Here is a 21975-nt window from a genome sequence, read left to right as displayed (position 1 = left end):
TTCATATTTCATCAGTCATAACATCTCTATCTGCATGCTATTCAGCCATAGCGATATCTGATGTCCATATAAGGGATTTCCTGGAATGTCATAAGTTTAACACTTCTATGAATCTCACTTGTGGACTTTCTGCATGAGGGCGCCCTCTGGCTTCCGGTATGAATAAAACAGAAAAATTATATGAGTGTTTATTGCTCCATATTGCTAACATCGCTTCATTTTGAGAAAAATAATATTAAAGTACTTTGTAATGTAGTAACTAGATTATTTTTTAAGCAAACTACTTGTTTACTCTTTCTTGAGTCATATTAGTCTTCAGTACTTCTGCTTGTGCTCAACTAAATTATTTCTTAAGCAGCAATAGTACAATTTTTTAGTACTCTTTCCACCACTGATCTCAGTAACCACCCAGTTATTGGACACTTTCACTCGTGAAATAAATCATGGCTGACTGCAAATAAAGCATTTCTGTTGAAGAATTGACCCAAAACCTTTTGTTTTTGAGTACATGTGATGCTGTATCCACTACTAGGTGTAAGTGCATATCTAAAATAATTACCATATCGGCCAGTGCAATATGAACAAAAAAAAATCAGTGCAAGCTGAAGTAGGCAATTTCCTGAACCTTCCTCCCATCTGCAATTAGTCGTTCAAACAGGCCAACCTAAAGTGTCGCCATTGGTTGACCTAACGTTGCTATGTCATGCTTGATATATCAGTGTGACCAAATGTTTTTTATGGAAATCAACCTGCAGGTTGCTTATGTATAGTTTTCTGCACATATTAAGCTGGGACAAGAGAAAGGATCAACATTCAAAATTGATAAAATTACACACTTTTAATCCTGATCATTTATCCTCAGGTAGATATTGTGTACTTTGGGGAATATTTATACAGTAACTACTGTATCAAGGTGTCCGATCTGTGTCTACACCTCACTGCCTCCTAAGAACATTTTCAAAACACACAGGTGATTTGCATAGAGCAACGGCAGGTAATGATGATTGATAAATACGTACTCCTATTCCTCTCACAGTGGGGAATCCCAAAGCCTTTTATCAAAAATAAACTCTTCAAAAAAAGAAATGTTCCTTTCAAGATACTTTATTTTAAAGAATTTTATAAAATTATTGGAAAGGGTTTAAACAATGTTTTTATGGTTGTTCAATGTACCATACACAGTTATTACATATGCACCTGTGGAACAGGCCTTAAGACACTAACAGTTTACAGTCAATAGACAATGTCACAGTTCCAATAACTTAGGACATTAACAAGACCTTTCTACTGACTCTGAAAAACACCAGGAGAAAGATGCCCAGGGTCCCTGATCAGCTGCATGAACATGCCATAGACCCGCTGCAGGGACTGCAGATGTGGACAGAGCAATAAACTAATGTAAGACACCTAAGACAGTGCTACAGAGAGACAGGAAGGACAACTGATCGTTCAAACCATGTGTACCCCCAGACTTGTTTGAGAACTTGCAAGAGCCTTAGGGGAAGAGTAGGGTAACATCTCACAGCAAGAACTGGCAAATCTGGTGTGGTCCATAAGGAGGAGATGCACATACTTAAAGCAGCTGGTGGACATGCCACATACTGACTGCTACTCTTTTCTCAATCCACACACTTTGTTCAGGGACCCATTATTCCATTTCTGTTCATCAAATGTCTGTGAAATTTGTCCAGTTTATGTCTCGCACCGTGTCTACACCAGACTCGAGCTTAAGTTGGTTTTTGATTGAATCACTTCCGTTGTAAAAATTGTTAATTATTACTTTAGGGGCTGCTTAAATGACACCTTTCCTACTGAAAACCAAATACCTTTAATGCATTCTTGCCGTTCATTTACGTGTTTAGTCTATAGCTTTGAGTGTGTATGTGTGCAAAAGCTTGTTTTTTTTTTTGTTTTTTTTAAAGTGATATTTGCCAAATTACTTTACTGTTCCGCATAATACAGAAAAAGTAGTTGTGTCCGCGGATCTATGCGAACTGGAATAATTTTGATAACGTTTTATCTACACATAGGGAAAGGAAAGGGAAATGGGCCTTCGCAGGGGATAGATTAGTTGAAACGTCAGGGCTGCGTTATCATCATGTCTAGATGCAGGTCCTTCATCTCGTCTTCATTGATTTTTTTTGGGGGGGGGGTCTTAATGTCTGATGTGTAGCTACTAGTTAATTTGGAACTGTACCTGTATTGACTAGAATGGCATGAAACTAATGCCTTTAGAATGTGTGATATGAGAGGCTCTTGAACTGACAGTAAACTTCCTTGTCAACTGAGCTGTGCATTAGTGTGCCACTTGCCTTGTAATTTGGCCCAATTATTCCTCTGTTTAAAAACACGCACTGAGATTAGCGCAAAAGAGTAGCATCTGGCTGCTGAATTGCCTGGCCATGAGAAAGTAGCATGGTGTGCATTGCCAGGAAAGCAGTTCAATGGGATATATTTCAGCAAGTTAGCTCTTCATGGATTGGATTACAAGGAATTTCTTCCTGAGTGAACCCAAGGGTGCCTTAGTAAAAAAAAAAAAAACTAAAACTAAATACATTTATTTCATACTAAGTATACTTTAAAGGTGCCCAAGAATGCTTTTTCACAAGATGTAATATAAGTCTAAGGTGTCTCCTGAATGTGTCTGTGAAGTTTCAGCTGAAAATACCCCATAGATTTTTTTAAATTAATTTTTTTAACTGCCTATTTTGGGGCATCATTAACAATGCACTGATTTAGGCAGCGCCGCCCCTTTAATTCGCGTGCTCCCTGCCACATGAGCTGTCGACTATATTACAGCGCATTTACAAAGTTCACACAGCTAATATAACCCTCAAATGGATCTTTACAAGATGTTCGTCATGCATGCTGTATGCATGCTTCGAATTATGTGAGTAAAGTATTTATTTGGATGCTAACGTTTTATTCTGAGTGAATTTGAGGCTGTCCTCCGTGGCTAAAGCTAACATTACACACTGTTGGAGAGATTTATAAAGAATGAAGTTGTGTTTATGAATTATACAGACTGCAAGTGTTTAAAAATGAAAATAGCGACGGCTCTTGTCTCCGTGAATACAGTAAGAAATGATGGTAACTTTAACCACATTTAACAGTACATTAGCAACATGCTAACGAAACATTTAGAAAGACAATTTACAAATATCACTAAAAATATCATGATATCATGGATCATGTCAGTTATTATTGCTCCATCTGCCATTTTTTGTATTGTTCTTGCTTGCTTACCTAGTCTGTTGATTCACCTGTGCACAGATCCAGACGTTACTGGCTGCCCCTGTCTAATGCCTTTTATAATGTTGGGAACATGGGCTGGTATTGGGGCGTTCACCCCGACTGTTACGTAACAGTCGGTGTTACTGTATGTTGAGATTCGCCTGTTTTCCGGAGGTCTTTTAAACAAATGAGATTTATATAAGAAGGAGGAAACAATGGAGTTTGAGACTCCATGTATGTCTTTTCCATGTACTCAACTCTTGTTATTTAACTATGCTGAGGTAAATTCAATTTTTGAATCTAGGGCACCTTTAAACCCATTAACATATTTATTGATATGCAGTGCACAGCATAAATGAGTACACCCCCTCCGAACAAAAACAAAAGATGTATTTTCTTTATGATCACTAATACAATTCATGGAAAGATGGCAAAACTAAAATGCATTAAATATATACATAATAAAAACTGAGAAATATATGTCATTAATAGCCATAAAATTTTGTTTAAATTAAGGATTGCAGAAATGAGTACACCCTAGATTTAATTCAACAAATGTGTAATATTCTAGTACTTAGTATGCCCTCCATAGTTTTGAAAATATTGCTCTGACCCTTCTTGGCACGAAGTGTACAAGTTCATGACAAATTGTCACATCTGTCCTGTTTAACCCCTGGATGATGAGCTCCTTAAATGCCCTGATCTTTATGGGGAGTGTTGCTCAACTCGTCTCTACAGAATCCCCCACAGGCGCTCAAGAGTGTTAAGATTGAGTGCAATACATGTGCACAGAAGGTTTTTCAGCTTGGGAAAATGCATATCCTCATTGTCATGTTGAAAAAATGCCAAACAATGCAGGGAATGAGGAAAGGGTAACATCTTCTGTTTCAAGTTTGTGTATTAAATTACACAGTGGTGTGGAAATTCATGGCAGCATTGATAAAACACAACTCCCTCACACCTTCAGCACTCAAAAAAGAGCGTTACTACCACTGAACTTTACTGTGGGAACCAGGCACTTCTCACTGTACTCCTCCTCTAGCAACACCATAATATTTTGGATGCTGAATGATTGATTTGGTCTCATGAGACCAGAGTATTGATTCCCAGAATCTATATTTTGTAAATATGGGCTTTGGAAATGGCTAACTGACTTTATTGTGCGTTGGCTACAGTAGGTAGTTCCAGTGAGAACAACATCCATGCATGCCATTTCTGCAGTCTGCATCTTACTCTGTGAGATAAACAGTCACTCTTTTCATAGATTTTGCTGGCTCTGAAACACTCGCTTGGTATTTCTCCTGCTCTTTGTCTAGCAAAAAAATAAATAAAATAAAAATTGTAATCCTCTTGTACCACTGTCCTCTTTTGTGCTAGGAAATAAGTCTCCTGACAGTTCTCTCCCAAGTGCTTCCATTGTTGTCAGCATTAAGTCTGAGAATGATTCAGGGGGCTTTATAACACTTTTAATTGTCAAGAAATTACTCCTCTTTAAATGTTTTGGTTCAACATACTTACCTGTTGATCAAACATTGCCTTAAACTTGCACCAGAAAATTTTTATTTTGTTTTATTTAGTAATTTTTAAGAGCGTGTACTCATTTGTGCTACACAACATTTTATCACCTTGATAAGAAAATCTTATTTTCCTGAATAATTTTGACATGCTTCTTTGGTAATTGATTAAGCAGACTTGCTGGAACATTATATCTCTAAAGAACTCTAACATGTCTTCTAAGTAATTGAGTAATTGTTGACTTTCAGAAGTTTCAGAGGGGGTGTACTCATTTGTGCACTGTATTACTTAAGACTTACTGATATAAAATTATAATTAAACTTTATTTGGAGTATTTCTTTATTGCCCAATGCACTTGATATTGTACCTAAAAAGTGTTTTAATATCACTATTAAAAAGGATTGTATGATCTCTGTATAATATCAGTCTTTAAATGCAAGATATTTGAAGTGTACCTAAAGTATACTTGCAGTGCAGCACTACTTCTACACAATTAAAGTAGTGCATTAAGTACAAAATTAGTTGTTCCATTTTTAGCAGACTTTAAGTATACCAGTTTAGTATACCAAAAGTACAATTGCAGGGTATTTTTATTTAGCACATAAATATAGTCAAACCAAAAATTATTCAGATATTTTTATATTTTTAATATATTTTTACTAGTGGGTGCAGGACTCTACAGCGAGGATAGCAAAATAAAGTAAACTGTGACATATTATGCCCAAAAATTCTTCATACAGTGGACTACCAGTAAAACTGATACAAATTTGGGACCAAAAATTATTCAGACACTTTGACCTGACCCTGTTTTGCTGAAGTGTATGATATAATTAAGATTATTTTTTTTTCTGACAGTTTTTTTTTAAACTGTAGTTAATAAACTGTATTAATGAATGAAATGTTCAAGGTGTCTGAATAAATTTTGGTTTGACTATATGTAAACTTAGCACAAAAAAAAAGTATTTCAAATACATTTTAGTATATTTATTTTCTTTACACCTAGGGTAGATAAGTAAACTATGCAGTGTGGTACTTATTCATTCAAGTGGATAAACGCAGCAGTAAAATTAGTAATATCTTTTAATTCCTCAGAGTGTAGAGAAGTTGTCCATTTTGAAGATTGTTTCCAACAATTACAATTCATATGTATCTAATTGGCATCTGTACTGACAAATGAGCAAAAGCACTGAAATGTTTCATTTTAAAAAGTGCTAACTTACAATAAGGCAATGGAGGTTAAGTGGGAATAGATCAGTATAGCCATGCCCTGATGGCCATTTATCCACAGGAGCCAAGGCATATGGAGAGGCTGGGTCAGCCCACCCACGCTGCTGAGTCAGCCCACATCCTGGGTCCTGTGCCCTCATTTCTTGGCACTTGTGCATGGCTTGGAAAAGAACCAAGATGGCTGCTGCATGTAGGGCCACAGTGGGCCTTTGCTGTCAAGTTCTGCCAGTCGAACTCAGGTTTTTGTGTTCCACTTCCTTTTCTATTTGCCTTCTTTTCCTGTTAGACAAAATTATGTCTCACCCCCCACCCCACCCCCAACAACGACTACATTTATTGAGCTGTAATATGACTTTAATTCAAACATTTCTTTTTCTTTCATTTGGGTGTGTGATTACTGAAGAGCACATCCGAAATAGCTGCCGAAAAGGGGAAAGCCTCTTTGGATTACTCTTTGTTTATGCAGATTCTCAGCGCCGGTTAGAGTAAAGTGTATATTGTATTATGGGAAGATGTGGAGGAGGATATGAAGCTTCTGAATAGGTTGGGTGTGTGAAGATCAGTGACTGATAATAGAACAAGCCACTGCAGGCAAACTTACCCTGCTTTGTGCTTCACCTGGAAACCAACTGCACTTCTGGAATGCAATATTATTTCATTTGACTACTGGTAAATACCTCAGGGGGCTGAAGTTATAATATTTAAAATAGATCTTGTTGTTGCCAACAACAAGGCTAAACCTGACACTCTGGTTGTATAAAAAACATTTAGGCTTCAAAGTATGTGAAAAGCAAACTGCTGAAGTACAGAAAGCAATATTTTTTTCCCATGCATCCAAACATTTGGGATAGCTTTAACTGGCACCTAAACAACAAATTCCATAAATAATTACACTGTGTGTTATTCCTTAAATATTAATAAATTCAGATCTATTCAAACTTTGTGTTGCAGCAAACTTTAGTCATAGATTGATTAATTTTTCATTGCCTGTTGACTTGTACCAATAATACAGTATATTCACCATTCAAAGTGTAACTGACAGCGATGACATCATCATGATGTTTGCATACTAAATTCTGATTGTTCTTGTCCTTCTTGCATATGTTTAACATTCGTAGGCATTTTACAGTGATTATGATGCACACTGAATATCATACTAAAACCTAAGCATACCTAAAACTTTAAAACTTCGCTATTATATTTTTCGGTAGCACTTTAGTATGGGGAACAATTCTCACTTTTAATTATTTGCTTATTAGCTTGCATATTGGCTGTTTATTAGTACTTATAAAGTATGTATTAATGCCTTATTCTTTATGACCATATTCTACATCCCTAAATCCTACTCTATACCTATACAACATCTACCTTACTAACTATTAATAAGCAGTAAATTAAGAGTTTATTGAGGCAAAAGCTGTAGTTAATAGTGAATATGTGTTCCCCATACTAAAGAGTTACTTATTTTTCCTACAGGAAATGCAAATCTAGTAGTGATATGTTCTGTTCTCTCTCTCTTGCTCTCTCTAACACGAGCTGTTAGGTCTTGTTGAGTGCTTTAACACAGTTTATATACCACAAATGTGCCCTTGTGCCACTCCGAGTTTGTACTTCCTGCCCTGAAGTCACACAGGGGGTCCTGTTTCTCACCGCATCACACCCTGACCTGCTCCTGTTGTAGCCACTAATGGCTTACTCTCTGACTGCACAGACATTGGCTTAAACTCAAATTTCAGGAAGGTCAACAAGGGTCAAACAGTCAGGAGGCTTTTCGAAGATATGTATTATGATAAGATCTGAAAAAGTTCTTAAACACATTCATTTGAATATGCATTTTTGAAGACGTTTAAAGGTGGGGCGTCAGTAATGCACAGTTTATTTACCCCACACACATGTCTGGCATTCTCAAAAGATGTGATGTATCAGTGTTTGCCACACAGGATAACCCTGAGGCCTTTCAAAACAGCACCCAAGTTACAGCATGTGAAAACGGAGAATTACACCCTTGTGCCCTTCAACTGACTGAAGTTATGATGCATTTACCATTGTCATTGTGTCCAAGGGCTTAGTTACACCTGATATTGTAATGGATTCAGACCATATGTGTCTCGTCTTTGGCTCTCGGGGTGAGCTTTTTTGTACATCGCCAATACCGTGATTACAATAACTGCTGTCAGGACTGATTTTTTATGTCGTTCTTGTGCACTGAATTCTTGTTCATTGTGCAAATCTCCAAACTGAGGATTTTCATTTTGCCCTCGACCCAGACGCCGGAGGCTCTTCAAACAGGATACAGAGGTAGATGGCAAAAGAGATTTGAAGTGATAGCCCATTTTAGTGGAGAAAAAGGCTCTGATTGTCTTCGCTCCCCATCGCACCCTCCCCGTGACAGCCTCGCATGCCACTGGAGAAAGAAAGGAAATAAAGCAGCTGAGAGAAAGACAGAGAAAGTGAGGGAGAGAGTTAGAGAGGACAGTGTCGCTGTGCAGCTGCTCCTCTGGATGTTTTTGGATTACATCAGTGCTGAGGAAAGAAAGGAGCGAAGGACGGATAGAAAAGGGATCAGAGGGAGAAGGGAGCGGGGCACACTCCACAAATCAGGGCTCTTATTTTGGGAGGGGGCCGGGGCTCGCTCTGGAGTTCTCTAGGACAGAGCTGTCATTGTTAGCAGGTTGAAGTGGGTAAAGCCAGGGCTCAATAGTGTGGCGGGACCCCCCCGAAACTGTACCCCCTACTACCACATCCTGACAACACAGTAACAGCAACCCAACCTGGCCCTGTCAGCTGCCCGCGCCTGTGGATGGCATGCAGCTGAGATCACATTGCTTCGGGTACCCACTCCTGTCCCCCCTTCGGAATTAATACTCCTACATCTTTGTTTGGCTGGCAAGCGCTGGCATTGAAATGGGCAGAGAGGAGGAACAAGCACAGAAGATCAAGGAAAACTGGGGGGAAAAGGGGAAGTTGGCATTTTAAAGCCAAATTAATCGGCACCTTAGAGTTTCAGAATGTTTTCTGGAGTTCTTTTTGTCATATTAAGATAATTTAACTGCTGTGTCACAGGATCATATGGTATATAATATGTTTTCTTGTTGAAAGAATCCCAAGGTCAATAGAAAATTATGAAAATTACTGTATAGAAGCATTTTATAATCTAATTTATTTATTATTAAGCTAGCTGGAAATAATATTTATCCATTTATTTTAGCAACATATGCATGACAATTTAAAGAGATCTTTTCTCATCTTCTATAAATCTGTGTAATGTAATTGATTCATACACTAAAAAAATGCTGGGTTAAAAACAACCCAAGTTGGGTTGAAAATGGAAAACTCTGAGATTGGGTTGTTTTAACCCAGCAGTTGGGTTAAATGTTTGCCCAAAATGCTGGGTAGTTTTATTTAACCCAACTATTGTTTAAAAATGACTGTATTGCTTGCTTAAAATGAACCCAAAATATGCTGGAAATTAACATTTATTAATGTTTAATAAATGAATATGCATTAATAAGTTTAATGAATAATTATTAAACAATACACATTTATTAAATTGCATATTAATAAATGTTTAACTTTTGATTATTATTGTTGCCTCTAGTAATTATATTCCTGATTTATAATTTCCTAAATATTTTGGTTTCATTTTAAGGTAGCCATATAGTAAGTTTTAAACAACAGTTAGGTTAAATAAAATTTACCAGCACACGGGCCAAACATTTAACCCAGCTGCTGGGTTAAAACAACCCAATCGCTGGATTTGTCCATTTTCAACCCAACTTGGGTTGTTTTTAACCCAGCATTTTTTAGAGTGTAAAATCTTAAGGATCAAAAATGTTCCCTTTTCATGTCATAGTCACCCTGTCTTGATCATACTTTAAACTATTTCTCATGTTGTTTTCAGGTAAAATTAAAACCTTCCTTGAAACTCCAATTTCTCTCCGTCAAAAATATAATTGGAAAAAATGCAATTATTGAGCTTCTTTATTCAGTCATTTCTCTCAAAAGACGATGTGGTGCACAGTACAGATACGGCATTACAGATACCTTTAGTTCCATTATGAAAACTACCAGTGTAATCTCTACTGAATGAGCAGTTACCATTTCGCCATCAAGATGAAGAGAAAGTTGTGGAGGCAATGGATTGAGGGCACTTTGATAAGAACTCTGACTGCAAATATGTGGTTTTTAAGTTGTTGTTTGCAGTGGACTGATACAGTTGTCTTTGTATGGTTATAGCTAACAGTGTACATGAATTGTGGGCTTAGCCATGGGAGAGTATTCCGTGGAATGTGCTCCTTTGCATTGGCTCTGACCTTTCTCACTGATTGATTGCTGTGCTGTCCATGCTCCAGTGGACATTGAAAGGTGAGAGACCTTAAGCACCACACAATTCTACTTCCACTCAAGAAAGACTAAACTTCAGCTTCCTATTCCTTTTCATGAATTTATAGGTTAAAGCATTAAAACGCTCTCATTTGGTGTTGATAGATATTGGCAATTGTTCAGATCCCATGAAGCAAGAGCGAGATTTGATTGACTAAAGAGTATGGCGCTATAATTCACACAAAAAGAATCTATATTTACGAGGGGATGTCAAGGCAAGAATGCACTCTTTATTTTCTTGGGATGTTTTTCTTCAAATGGCTTTTGAGAGCATTTATACCACAATTGAGTTAAGAATAGGGGCATTGTAAGACTGTTTCTTCACCCTGCTTCTTTTTTGTTGTCTTGTGACTTATATGATGAAACTGCCCCTGAGTTGTTCAACAAAGCTCCAAGTGATCAGCACAAGTGCACCCTGCATTGTGACACTGGTGGACGTGACCTCTTCCCCTCCTTCAGATTCTTAGTGATAGCTTTTAGTGTCTTTTTATTGTTTTATTGGCTTCCAAAGTCAAGGGCTCGTCCTTTGAAATGCCCCACCTCTGTCTCTTCTTGTCCAGACCGAACCATAACATAATGTCAATAGAAGACCTATTTGAAAGTCATCATAAAGGAATGGACAGATAGTTGTCTTTAAATCGGCAAAGTGATGAAGACCTGAAAATGTATTACATTCGCTGCTGGAAGATGGTAGGTGGTTTGACATGGTTAGATGGCAGAGTGGTTCAGGTCAGAGGTCGTCAACCCTGCTTCTGGGGACCCACTGTCCTGGAGAGATTAGCCAGAGATTGTATATTACAGGGATATGAGAGGGTCTGTATCTCTTACCATTGGCTAAAGGTTGCATGCTTGCCTTTCAGGGGCTTTGGTTTAGCTCCAACCTTAATCAAACACACCTGAACCAGCTAATCAAGCTCTTCAGGATCACTTGAAAATCACATTGGTGTGAAATTCAGGTGTGCTGAAGCAGGTTGGATATAAACTTTGCAGGACAGTGGGTCTCCAGGAGCAGGATTGCAGGGATCTAACAGAATCTTGGACTTACACCAATCCAGCTATTGTCACAGTCAGTTAGATCTTCTGCCAAGTGCCTTTTTACTGCGATGCTAGTTGAGTGGAATTTCTCTTAATAAATGGTATGGAAATAGTGATAAACCTACATCCAAACACACAGACATACACAATATCAGACTCTGGGGATGGTCTGAGGCAGTTCCAATGTCTTAGTTGTGACCTTTGCTCCATTCTTCCCTTTTCTACCCTTCTCTGAGTATTTACCTTGTCGGAAGTGCATGGATAGGGTGCTAGAGGCTGTCATAACTGTAGTATAAACTGGGTTGTTAAGAGTTAAGAAGCTGGAATATAAGAGACCCTGCTGGGGAAACCATTGAACCTCAGTAGAAGACTGTATAGGGTCACACGTTTAACAGTTCATTCTATACAAGAATGTGATATAACAGTCCTACAGACCCTTCAGCATTCATTATAAACAATGGCTCTGTTGGAGAATAGTATGGAGTAAGAGACAGGGTTTAGAATGCTTCTTATCCTTTTCCTGCCCTCCAGGTAGGATTACTAGGCCTCTTAATTCAACATACATACAAATTACTCCAGATAAATGGAACAGGCCAGAGATACTGTGTAGTAGATGTGTAGTAGGGACAAACACCAAGATTAAGGTTAAGAAGATTTGGCCAGAGTAAGTTTAGGTAATTGCAGCTTAATTATAGTCTTAACAATTCACACGGACTCCACTTGTTTCAGAGGACCTGACAATAGAGGACCTTTTTACCATTTTTAATTTGTTTTAAACATTAATTGCAAATTCGATATTAGCTTTTATCTAGGCAACTGAAAAAGATTCATACCTTTGCGACTTTCTCAGTGTTTGTAATCAGTCATTATCAATTAAAGGACACAAAGATGAAGACATGTACTTGAACGTGAGGAGACCAATGATCTGTGGTAATCCTTTTACCGTCTGTCTTCCGGTCACTCTCACTTCCTCAAGTTCTTTCTTGATGTCTTTGTCACCTCTCTGAGTTATAAACAAACCTAAAAGGGATTCCAGAGATACCAATGCCAAACTGTGTCCAAAAGGCCACTTCTTAGTGCTTTGATGATACTGGGGGTGTAAGCATCTCCTGCTATGTTTATTGGAGTGGTCAGTGATGGTGGATATCCAGACTGCAGTTAAGCTTCAGGTCAACTTGGATGCCAAGACCTTAAAAATTGTCAGTAAAACTAATGGCCCCTAATGGGACCACCATGGATAGTAGTTGCCTGTAGCAAAGTCAGCTGGCACACCATCCTTCCACAGCTCTAGCTTTCACACACACCAGAAACACGTGACCAGTCCAGACAATGCTAATGTGAAAGGAATGAGTTTATGAATGGAGTTAAGGCCTCTTTTATTGGACGTAAAGCTGTACACTTCTCAAAGGGGTCTGTTACTTTAACAGCATCTCTGACCTATGCCAGAAACCATGAGCAGATGTAGGCCTATCCCTAAAAGCAATTCAGGGGTAAACAATATGCCGCCTGCTTTTTGGATATATTTTAACTGTTTGTTTAGTTTATCTTTTGGTATGCTTATCTGCTTGAAAGGGGTCAGGTCCCACCTTGCTTTTCTGCAGGTGATCTTTATCAAAATGACCTAGACTGTGTAGACTCTTGGTAATTTCAACCCCAAGAGCAGCTGTTCTGGCCAGACACACTCTAACAAAACAACTCAAACCACAGAGAACCGCTGAAATTCTGAGTCATCTTGAAATCCGCAGTTCAGATGACCTAATGGTCAGTGGGTAATGGTCTCCAAAGAGTCTGGAAGCCAAAGAGTGAGTTATCTACTAGATACCAATGTTTGCAAGTAATAATGTGAGATGGATGACAGATTGTGAATGGGTGTGAAGGGATCGTACTGGAGGTGCTGGAACATTTCTAAAGCTTGACCATTCAGAGTATTCAGTCCAGTGTGACATCCCCAGGACAAATCAAGAATTTCTGAGCTTGATAACAGATAACAAACTTTAGTGCACTTGTACTCTTCTAAAAGGTCTGGTCAATTTAAACATTTCATTACCAGAACCGATGACAGTCATTGCAAATACTTTTGTTTGCTTGTTTTGTCAGTATCAGAATATCTACTGGCTGTCAGAGCAAACAGTCTGATGACAGTCATTTATTGGTCCATTGGGCAAGTTTGTTCAAGAGAACTGTTAAGTAAAAAAGTTTGTGTGAATTTGCTGTGAAGATGTTAGCATGTTACTCTGGCACTATTTGAAATCATTTTCAGATAGAACTTTATAGTTCCGTTCTGTGTGTGTGTGTGTGTGTGTGTGTGTGTGTGTGTGTGTGTGTGTGTGTTTGTGTGTTCAGCCACATTGATTTGGCATTGATATTTATTTATTTATTTATTTATTTATTTTTTGAAATATACAAACATGATAAATTGATCAAGATGTGCTAATTGGTAGCTGAAAGCATTATCAGAATAGCCAAAATTTCCTATTGAAACAAGAAGTTTGGGCACGATATATCAAAAGGTTTGGTCTTTTTTTCTAAATAGCAAATAGTCTTTAGTTACATAACAGATGTGAACCAAGGTTTTTTTGTTCTTTGTTGTTTATTAATTTGTTTTTCATCCTGGCACACAGCTAGTAAGCTCAGTTCTTGAATTACAGAATTGCCTCATCAGCCTTCGAAACATGAGAGGAATGGCCCTTGTTTTACAACATTTCATCTTTTTGTGAATGGGAATTCCATCCAGAAGGTGAAAAAAAGGAATCTTCCGGCCCATTTAAGCTGTGTCTGGGAGACCTCTGTGTGAGCACAGCAAGCCGAGAGAAATGTTTATTTAACTTTGACCACTTCCTGCTGCAGTTTAAGGCTGCAGGGTAGTGCTTTTGTTAAGGCCTAAATATGTATATTTTTTTAATCCATAATTATGCTTATTTTGGTTAAGCATAAGTCAGCAATTGACGTTTACCGAAGCATTTCGGTATTTTCACAAGCATCATTTATTTAGCTATAATCTTGTCACGTAGTGCAAGAGCACAGGATTTTCTAGCTAACCAGAAGCTCTCTCTATTCTTTTTCATTTACAAGGGAACACCCTGCCCCCCTTTTGCCACACCACCCTGAAAGTCTTCATACATCGGTGCTAAATGCACATTTTTACCATTCCCTTCCCCTCCACCGACTTCTCTGTCTCCGAGTGAGAGGCCTTAATGCCGTAGAACCGACTCTAACCCAAAGAGATCCATTTATTTTCATGTGGGCCGCTCCCCCACCCAAGCCATGGCTAGGCCTGAACCCCGTGGGTTCCAGCAGTTGAGCTCTCAGTGTGACGCTATTTAAAGCCACATCTGCCAGCAGCCTCCATTTGCATCTCTGAACATATACACCACAAGGGCTACTCCCTCGCAGCTTAGCATAGCAGAACAGAACACCCATCTGTTAAGAAAATATAGACCCTCTACAGCTTTCATTCTTTGACTGTAACCTGTCCTTTATTGACAAAAGCAAGCTTTTGTTCTGCTCGCTACTTTTGGAAAAGCATTAGTTATTATGGCATTAGCAGCATTGATATTATAATGTCACATAATGTGTTTTACAGTCACAAAGAGGCACGATTATTTAGGTTAACTTAGTACTAGCTTAATAACTAACTAGGATAACTGTAGCTCATTTGCAGCATGTAAAGTAGCCATTCTTTCCAAAGGAGCTATTAGTATAACTTCCCAGAGTAGAAGTTCTAGGAAATCTAACCTCTGTTTAGTTTGTGCTTGTATTATTTGAATGTTTGATCCAATACGGTTTACAACATTCATTTTCTTAGAGGTACTTCTCTTTATTCTTTTATTTGCATGTACACATGTCTATTTAACAGGCTATAACTTATCCTTTCACTTACTTTGCCTCTTTCCTTCTTCAGCTGGTGAAAGGAAAGCACTTCTTTTAAAAGCGTACAATGTCTAACCACCCACATTACACAGCCCGTGGTAAACTTCTGGGCCTCTTTGAATTCGTTGTGCTGACCTTTGGGATGTAAGAGGCACCAAATCAGTTTATTTATCTGAACTCTGTATCATGCCTAACTTTCCGCTATTCACCGAATACACTGGGCCCAGTTTACTATTGGGGGCTGAGGGTAGATCGCTTACTTTCACGTTTGTGTGCGCCTGTTTTTGGTTTTCCAAGCCTATAGTTCTCCTACACCTACATTTAAGATGCTTGCATTTTGTGAATAAGTAATTACAGTGCATTGTGCGCGCTAACTATAGAATGGAGGTTGCCTGTCCACTTGCATTAGAGTAATTTGATTGTGAGAGAAATACAAGATGGCCTTCTTTTTCGCCCATCTTCTCAAGCTTGTCGTAAGATCTTGTGTTTTTCACAAGGTGGTAGCGGGGGTCCTGAGGTTGTTTCTGCTTTTGTTGTTACACGATTGGCCTCTGAATTGAAGCTCTATCAAAAAGAGCATGGCGGATTTACGCGTTCAGCAACTCCCTCTCGTGAAAGCATGTTTGTCTGGTTTGCTGTTGCTTTCATTCAGTCTCTGATGAGACCTCAGTTTCTTTAAATGTGTCTTAGAGTGAAGAAAGCTTTGTGTGCTGATGCTTGGAATTGTATGGGATAAAGCTCAGAAGTGATGTCCCTCTTAATTTGTGTGTCCCTTGGAAATTGAATTATGGTCAGTGCCTTCATTTGCCAATGGATGGCGCTCACTCACAAAAGAACTGTTGACTCTAATTGTGGAAATTCTGCATGTACCTACTTTGTTTATATGTGCTCATATTTTGTAACTAGGTTATTTTCTGATTTTGTTTTTCATATAAATGGTTGGTCTTTTCAAATATGCTATGTCTGTCAGAAACACTGTTTCGTACCACTTTTGAAATATTGAACATTTTCATGTGTTTATGAAAACACAACTAATTTCTTTCTATGTCAATTCTTTTGTCATATACTTCCAAACATCAACAAGGTATCCATCGAGTTTGACGTGGGAAAATTATAACCGAGTCTCTTTTTCCCTAAACAACACGGAGGGCTGATCAAAGTTATCGCATGGTAATTGGTCTCTATTTACACTCCAAAACAAATAGGCATTCTGCTGAGGCGGCTCCACACTGACTGCACCCTCTAACCTGTGATCACGGCGTGGGCGGCAGAATGCAGTGCAGCACATGTACCTGAGTCTGCTGTGGAGCATGCTGACCTGTGTTCGGCCTTATCAGCTGACGCACTCTGCCACTTTGTTACCAAACAGCCGACTTTGTTGATTGAAAAGGCCGACAGACTGCAATCCATTTTAGCACTTTACCGCTTTTCTTTCACCCACACACTTTTTACAGGTCATGTACACTGCTTTGAAGCACTGCATGACAGGACGGAGTGCTTAAGACATTATGTGATATCTGATGGTAGAATATTGTGAATGAGATTATTCTCACACCATTGCCTCATATGAGTGTCAAAACTGATATCGCTATGTAAAGGAGCTCTCTATTGCGGCATGATAATCACCACAGTGAGCAAATCTCAATAAGATTAAAGAGGAATGCTCAAACACCCTTGCGGGGGATGAAAAAGCATTTAGGCTATTAAAAAGCAACTCTAAATGGGTGTGGTTTTGATTTTACATAAGCTTAAAAGAAAAGTTATGGTGATCTAGTTGCATTCTCCACAGATGTTGAACTTGATTTATCATTTGATCCTGTGTAGTATATCCAGACGACTTCTCAGATTTTACCCTGGCTGATTTAAGTGATCCTCCGGCTATGTGTGGACATTCATGGCATGCTTTAACCCAGAAAGTTATTTTACTGGAAGGTATAAGCAAGTTTGCACAGATCCTTCATGTTTATTAACATGAAGATTAAAGTCCTTCATCGATTAGAGAGTACTCAAGCGAACAATAAGAGAGAGTCTTTGAAACTAAAGCATTAGAGCCTAAGACAGATGTGCAACAAGTGTCTGACATAACTTCCTTTGGGAAACCTCATGCCAAATCCTGCGCCATATGTCCTTTGGTCCATGCTGCCCTTTTTGGCAGCAGCCTGAGAAAATGACACCTGCACCTGCATGTGATGGTTCTGGGCCTGGGCACAATGAGCAGGGCCATGGACAGATTGGCCACTTGTACAGTAAAAGCTCTCATAATGCATCCTTTATTGCTTGTTATAGATGGAGGACGTGTGCATGTGTTCTGCACTCCCCGCTGTGTCCATGGCCCAGGGGGACCTGTTTTCCCGGAGTGGAGACAGTAGAGCTGATATGAAGCCACATACTGTACGTTCTAAGCCAACAGTATGACCCTGGGGTGTACCGTGCTAAACTCAGTCCCCTGGGGTTTCCTGGAATTGTGAAACTGGGTGGTTGGGTTAACAAGGAGGCCTTGTGTCCGGCGCATGGCTGGCCAGTGCAGGGGGGCGACACTCATGCCCGCTGATGGGTCATCAGGGAACTAATCTGACAGGTGCTTCTTTTGTTTCAAGGGAATTGATTGCAGACAATGGGCCTGACCCTGTCGCTGTCCTCACTGATGTGTCGTTTGTGGAGGCCTTGGGCAGACTGGACACAGAAGGTTTTAGAACTGATATAATCTCATATAGGTGACGCCAGAATCAAGTGGATTATGAATGAAAAGGACCAAATAGTATCAATGTGTTTTTGTGCAAACATATAGCCTCAAAAAGTATTAAAGGGATGATGTACCCAAAACTGAAAACTCTATAATTATATTCTTACTCACATATCATTCCAACCTTACATGAATTTCTTTCTTCTGCAGAACACAAAAGATATTTTTTTTTTTGGTTTTTTTCTTGTTTTTTTTGGGGGGGGGGGTTGTCCATACAATGGAAGTCAGTGATCAAACTGGTCACTAAAACAGTATTGAAATATTTCAATTTGTGTTCCATTGAAGAAAGACCGTCATACAAGTTTGAAACAATAAACAATTCTGTCAAATAAATGATGACAGAATTTTCATTTTTGAAAAAATCAAGCATGCAGCCGTTCGTATTTGCATCATTACGTCACGTCTGTTTACATAGAGAAGGAGTCCCAGCTAGTAGGCTATATGGCATGTGAGGATGCAACTGGTGGTGGATCATTTATATCTTTTTCTCACAGCAGCTGCAATAATTAAAATTAGAATTTTGATGGTGGATTGTAATCCAGAAAGATTCAAATGACAATCATCAGTGACAACTGGAGATTCACCAGTAGTCAAAAGCAAAAGACTTCGGATTGTGGAGTGGCTACAGAAATTGAAATCTACAGGTAATGCTAATACACACTAAATACACATAGTCACACAATGCTAATGTTGTTAGCATTATTTTTGACTTGATCCGAGCTAAGTGATCATTAGATTTAATCACCATTGGCAGCGTGATTTATTGTAATGCTTTTTTTTCTCAGATGGTCAGAACAAAAGTGGCAGACATGTTACTTACTTGTTCGGATGACATTTTCCAGTGAAAATTCTTATTTTGGTCATTCTTCCAAGACTACAATCTGTGATTCTGAAGTACAGTATCCACACCGGTATGGTGATTAATCCGCGCTGAGGAGCTGTGCCGATGCACAACCCATGTAAAGATAATAATTCCACAAATAATTGCAATTGCAGGTTTACAAACAGAGATGGTGACAGAGAGGCAAAACTTACAGACTGCAGCTTTAAAACTATATTGAATGAGGGAGAAAAAAAGTTTTTTTTTTTTTTTTTAGTTTGCATATAATAGAATGTCTTTTTCAAAATTAACAAATAGCATTTGGACATTTTCTAGTTCAAATATTAAATGAAATGATTTGTAGGTTAAGTGGTTACTCTGCCAGGACACATGCATGAACTTGAGAGCAGCTGACTTCATGCTGTATACCCACTAAAAGAAAACTTCACACCAATTGGTTATAGCTCAGAAAAGACAATTTAGTTCAGAGAATATCATCATTTGTTTGCAGTAGACTTCTATAGTAGGCATATAAGTTTGCTATTTATATAAGATATTGCTTACCTTATTACTGTTTATCTTATAATACTTCATTGTAACCTACAGAGCTCTAAAAATCAAGAAAGGCACAACACATGTACAGGCATTGCTGCAGACAATATTTTCCTGCACACATGACAGCATCATAGTACCTTGGGTCTTATTGCTTTATGTAATCTTGCACCTGGCTAGATTTATCAGACACTTTCATCAGGCAGGTGATACTCAAACGGTCTTGTCCACAGATTGTCAAGCTTGTTAAGGGAGGGAAAACGAGTAAAACAAGTCCAAAGTGTCTCTCTTGCTGGTAATCCCCCCTTCCACTTTCATAATCAGACCGACTCTCTCAGCCCCAATATGCCACTTGATGAGTTTCCTCTCCAACAGATTTGACAGAGCCCAGTGGGGGATCACGGCCCATGTTCAGTCCAAGACAGTGGCCTGTCAGAACTCCTTAATAGTGGCTCATTCTACCCCAGCCTGTTGTCCTCATTCCTTGTGCCCCCTTGCCCTTCTAAACACTTATTAGTCATCTCCCCAAGACCCGAGTCCCTTACACCAGCTGTAGAAAAATAAAAGTTTAAAGGGAAAGAAAGCAAGAAGGGGTGGGGTGGTTGTGCTTTGCATCAGCTGCACTTGTTTTGCGCCTTTTGAGCGGGACTCTTAAATCCTTTATGGACGCGAAGACTGTTTGGGTTGACCACCCGTAGTCATTTTGAAGTTTCCACATGTCATATGTAATATTTGTCAGTTAGGAACCTCTATCACAAGAATATTATAGCCTACTGCACTTCATTTCTAAAGACACTTTTTTGAATGCTATACTTGTGCTGGGCAGTTTTATTTAACTCAACTATTGTTTAAAAATTATTATATCTCTGGCTTAAAATGAACCCAAAATAGGTTGGAAATTAAAATCAGACACAATTACTAGAGGCAACAATAATAATCAAAAGGTGAACATTTATTAATAAGCAATTAAGACTGGAATGGCTTAATATAACTTAAAAGATGTCTCTTACTGATATATGTAATAGAAAACCCATTTACGTTATTTAAAAAATCCATGTAATATTTGGGCCGATTTGGACAATGGGGGGGCACCATTTTGTTTAGCTGTACAGTGCGTTCTACGTTGATGACTTCAAATAGTTGCACTCAGTGAGCTACTGATGCTGCCTGTTGCTATTTTTACCACAACACAACTCGGAATATAATATACGATGCCACATTGTGCAGCTTTTTGTTGTAATTTTCAATTTTCAGTCTTTGGGCAACAAGAGAAGCAATACAATTCTTCACTGCTTTCCTAGCGATAAGAATGTGGTTGTGAAGATTGTGGATGAATAAAATTTCCTAAAGAACCATGTCTTTGTTCTCTTCACTTTAGCCCTGATGCCCTTGAGGCTTTTAGTAGACCACAGCTACTGCAAGAGCTAACATTTGCCGATGGATATAAGCATATGCTTTAACCAAATGCTGCACCTGTCGTGGAGACTGACGAGGGCAGCACATAACATCTCAGTCTGCCTCAAATCTTGTGTGTGCTGTGATGCTTGGGATATCTGTGATAGCGTAAAACAGCAGCATCTTCTCAGCACGTTTAACTGTAATGCATTCAGGTGACATATCAGACTATTTTTACATGTTAATCATACAACAGTAGTTTGAATAGCCAGAGAGACATTGCACGTCTTCGATGTCTTCATCCTCATTCATTTTGCGCTCTGGCTCAAATTGAAAAGGCTGATCGGGTTTTAAAGGAAACTCCGCGAATATTAAGACTTGCATGCGTTACTAGATTACCATTGCCCCAAAGTATTGTTACATCAGTAACAGTATACAGTATAACAGTATACAAATGAAAAAGTATCAAAGGCATTAGAGCTAAAGTGGAGAGAACAAAGATGCTGTTCTTTAGGAAGTTTTATTCATCCACATTCTTCTTATCGCTAGGAAAGCAGTGAAGAATTGCATCGCTTCTCTTGTTGGCCATCGACTGAAAATTACAACAAAAATTTTGAGTTGTGTTGTGGTAAAAATAGCAACAGGGAGCGTCAGTTGCTCACCGAGTGCAACCATTTGACGTCATCGACGTAGAATGCACCGTACAGCTAAACAAAATGGCGCCCCCAATTGTCCAAATCGGTCCAAATATGTCATGAATTTTTTTAAATAACCTAAATCTTTCATGGGTTTTCTACTACATATTTCAGTAAGAGACACCATTTACATTATATTAAGCCATACAAGTCTTAAAACCAGGGGTTCCCTTGAAACTTAATAATAAATGTTAATTTCCAACATATTTTGGGTTCATATTAGCAAGCAATACAGTAATTTTTAAATAATAGTTGAGTTAAATAAAACTACCCAGCAGGTTGGGCAAACATTTAACCCAACCACTGGGTTAAAACAACCCATTCGCTGGGTTAAAACAGCCCAAATGCTGGGTTTGTCCATTTTCGACCAACTTGTTGTTGTTTTTAACCCAGCATTGTGTATCAATGACAGTTTAGTGAGGCACCCACGTTCTGAGATGGTGAACATGATTTCACCAAGTACAACATGTTCCTGGAACAACATTCCAATCAACCAGATTTCAGGG

General features: G+C 38.7%; 1 protein-coding gene across 2 annotated transcripts in view; it reads left to right on the top strand.

The window, feature by feature from the left end:
• Nucleotides 1-21975, top strand: part of ccnd1 (cyclin D1) — a 213674-nt gene that overhangs the window by 17667 nt on the left and 174032 nt on the right. The window contains exon 1 of one of the 2 annotated variants that reach the window (XM_048186198.1): nucleotides 6046-6215. The exons of the other annotated variant lie outside the window; for it this stretch is intronic. The gene's annotated coding sequence lies outside the window, so the exon portion shown is untranslated. Of the gene's footprint in view, nucleotides 1-6045; nucleotides 6216-21975 lie in introns of those variants that run through there. 2 annotated transcript variants of the gene reach the window in all.

Source organism: Megalobrama amblycephala, linkage group LG3 (assembly GCF_018812025.1).
Source record: "Megalobrama amblycephala isolate DHTTF-2021 linkage group LG3, ASM1881202v1, whole genome shotgun sequence".
In the NCBI taxonomy this organism is placed as follows: domain Eukaryota; kingdom Metazoa; phylum Chordata; class Actinopteri; order Cypriniformes; family Xenocyprididae; genus Megalobrama; species Megalobrama amblycephala.
The sequence above is the reverse complement of the archived record's forward strand: the minus strand, read 5'-3'. Positions and strand labels throughout refer to the sequence as shown.